This window comes from Taeniopygia guttata, chromosome 1 (genome assembly GCF_048771995.1).
Source record: "Taeniopygia guttata chromosome 1, bTaeGut7.mat, whole genome shotgun sequence".
Classification (NCBI taxonomy): domain Eukaryota; kingdom Metazoa; phylum Chordata; class Aves; order Passeriformes; family Estrildidae; genus Taeniopygia; species Taeniopygia guttata.
Window position 1 is genome coordinate 73,015,721 of NC_133024.1, and position 3,011 is coordinate 73,018,731.

The window sequence follows — 3,011 nt, forward strand, 5'->3', positions numbered from 1 at the left end:
CATTACAGTAAAACTGATGTCATAGTAGCTCTGTGTTTTGTTGTACCTATATATAGTACAGTTTTGAGGGAAGAAAAAACTTGTTTAAGCTGAATTTTGTGTTGTCCTGAAAATACTTGGTGAATTTACAGGTGTAAAGGAATATATCTATCAATAATTCTGTGATATTCAGGCTCTAGATATAAAATTCTGAAGCACACATGCATTTTTGAGCCCATCCATTCTATTACAGTGTTACAGATTTTTACAAACAAACAACCAAAGAGGAGTTTACAAACATTTTTTTAAAATAAGGTTTTCAGTAAAAAGTCCAAAAGTTTCCCAGTAAACTTGTACAATTTTGGGAGCTCCCTGTATCCTGAATAACGGCAGCTTTTAGTCTGGAATAAATTACTATTTTTGTTTTTTGTTGTGAATACTGAATGTTATTATTGAAATTTAGGACAAAGCCATTCTCTTAAATTGACTCCCTTTATACTTATACACAAAAGGAAAGTGTTGATTCAGTGAATTGCATATATGACTTAAATACTGCCCTTTTAATATGATATCTATCACTTCAGTTCAGACTATCACTCTGGTATCTGGAAAACAGGCTAATTTAATGATTTATGTTAAATCCTTGTTCTAAAAGAATGAAATTGTTGGTGATAAAATGCAATTATATTAAGAAGAATAGGAAGAGCTATAGAGGACAAGGAATCAGAGCTAAAAGACTAGAAGAATAGAAGTAGGTGGTGGTTCTGAACAGTTCAGTTTCTATGATGTTCCATTTAACAATGATAATGAAGTGTTTTCTGTATTTTTATATAATTACTATTCATTTAATCAAAGAAAAAATTGAATTTGCATGAGGACTGTAGTTAAGCTAAATGAAGGACTTTTCTACCATAGGTGGCAGAAAAAGTCTCTAAAGGGAAAGAGGGTTTCTTTAAAGGTCATCTAAAAATATTTGATTGTTGCAAGAAAAAAATATGTAAAGTGCATCAGTACAGTAAAAAGCAACTGTGTTATATTCAGTCATTAAACCGATAAGAAAAAAAAATTCAAGTTCTTCTCTGTCGTGTTTTGACATGGAAAAAGAATTTTTCCAGAAGGAAGAGGTCAATTTGGACGTTGACCAATTGAAGGTAGATGCCTCTGAGAACACAGAGGGGTTAAAAGCAGAATTCCCAGGAGAACTCGCTCTCTTGGGTTCCGGTCAGCGGTCAGTGCAGGACTCTCCCCTGCCCGGCCACGAGCTGGGTGGGGGAGGGGAGAAGCCATGTGGCCTTTGGAGGTAGGCCCAAGGGTGGAGGGACTGGAACCGGGCTGGCCCCCTGCAGATGGAAGGGTGGAGAAAATCTGGGATGTCTCTGTTCCCCCCAGAGTCTCTCTCTCTCCCAAGAGAGAAAAAGAGACGGCGGTGGTTTTGCCAGCAGTTCACCGTGGGGAAGGAGAAGAGTGGGGGGGCCGCAAGGTGCCCAGCCGCCTGTGGGAGCTGGAGCCTGGGCAGCGAGCCATCTCTGGGAGTCGGGACTTTTAACCCTTCCTGAGAAATGAAAGCTTTGTGAAATTTTTCTCCTCCTTGGTTTGAAAAAGAGAGGAAGAGAGACAGCCTGGGACCTGGGATGTTGGAAGGAGAAATTCTAGGTGGGAGGAGATGATGGAGTGGCTTTTGGCTGGACTTTTTCTTGGTAGCCACAGACTGAACTGATCTTCTCCTCCAAGAGAGACTGTATTTTAGGAGGATGCCGGTGAGCCAAAGAGACCTGCTTCAGCTGGGAAAAGACAGAAGTGGAGCGAACAGAGAAAAGTTAAGGAGGTTTGTGGTGGTGCCCCCTGTCTTCGCAGAGGAAGAAGAGAAGAAGATCTTTGTTCTTGGACCCTCAGCCCCAGGGGAAAATGGGGGGGGACTGTTGGTCCCAAAAATGGAAAACTGAACTGTTGTTTTTTCCCCTCTTGGCAGGGCGTCCTTGAAAGGAAAAATCCTAAAAAGCAGTCTGTCCATCCATGCATTGGTGGTGAGAGCACTGTGCATGGAAAGGAGAGGGTCACCATTGGCAACCTTTTTTTCTCTGGGTGGTGCCATGTGGTGACATGGAAGCACAAGATGTGGCAGCTGTGTTTCTTGGGGGGTCTGTGGCACAGAAGAGACTCCTCTCTCCCTGCAGATGGACTGGGTGTTGATTATCTGGAGGGTGGAAACCTGATTGGGGTCCAGATTGTGTCTCACTGTGGTTTGTTGGAGTTGGGTGGTGGGAGGAGTAATGCTTTGGAAGGTTTTCATTTTGAATTGTGTGTGTTTTCTTTCTTCTTTTTTTCTCTTTTATAGTAGCACAGTGGTAGTAGCTTAATAAAGTTTTTTTCTTGTTATTAGGCTTGGGCCTGCTTTGCTCTGTTCTCGATCGCATTTCACAGCATTCAATTGAGAGATTGCATTTTCATGGGGGCACTGGCATCATGCCAGTGTCAAACCATGACATTCTCTTTCCTAAATGAAGAGGCTCCATATTGTATCAGAAACACTTTTTTTGATGCCAAAGTGTGTGATCTAAAATTCTGGATAATAAATAAGATTCTCAACATAATCTAACATCATTCAAAGTATTTCTCCTTCCTTATTATCTGTCAGCATTTTTGTTAACTTTTAAACCATTATTTTACTAAAAATCATTGGCGAAAATACTAAATATTAAATAAGGCTTTTGAGGAGCCTCTTCCTGAACAAATAAACTTGTGGTCCCCTTTCAACATTATCAGCTGTATTTTTCCCTTGGAGTAATCCCATTTTTTGTTTTACAAATTTCTACTTTCCCCAGCTTTCTTAGCAGTGTACCAAGGTCTTTATTGAAGCCTAGGAAGATTAGGTCAAGAATATTTTACAACTGTGAAAAAAAAAATCAATTATCCTGTCTAAGAATATAGGAGTTAAATTGGACATAATCTATATTTGTTAAATATGTGTTGTATTTAATCCAGTCTCATCTAAGTGACTTAATTTTTGATCAAGTATATTGTTCTAGCCACCT

At 39.9% G+C, this 3,011-nt stretch overlaps 1 long non-coding RNA gene across 1 annotated transcript; it reads left to right on the top strand.

Annotated features, from left to right (window-relative positions):
• Nucleotides 1-1,143: 1,143 nt before the first annotated feature.
• LOC140680334 (uncharacterized) lies at nucleotides 1,144-2,733 on the top strand. Its single transcript, XR_012051500.1, has 2 exons — nucleotides 1,144-1,279; nucleotides 1,390-2,733. It is a non-coding gene; the product is annotated as an uncharacterized lncRNA (long non-coding RNA).
• Nucleotides 2,734-3,011: the final 278 nt, after the last annotated feature.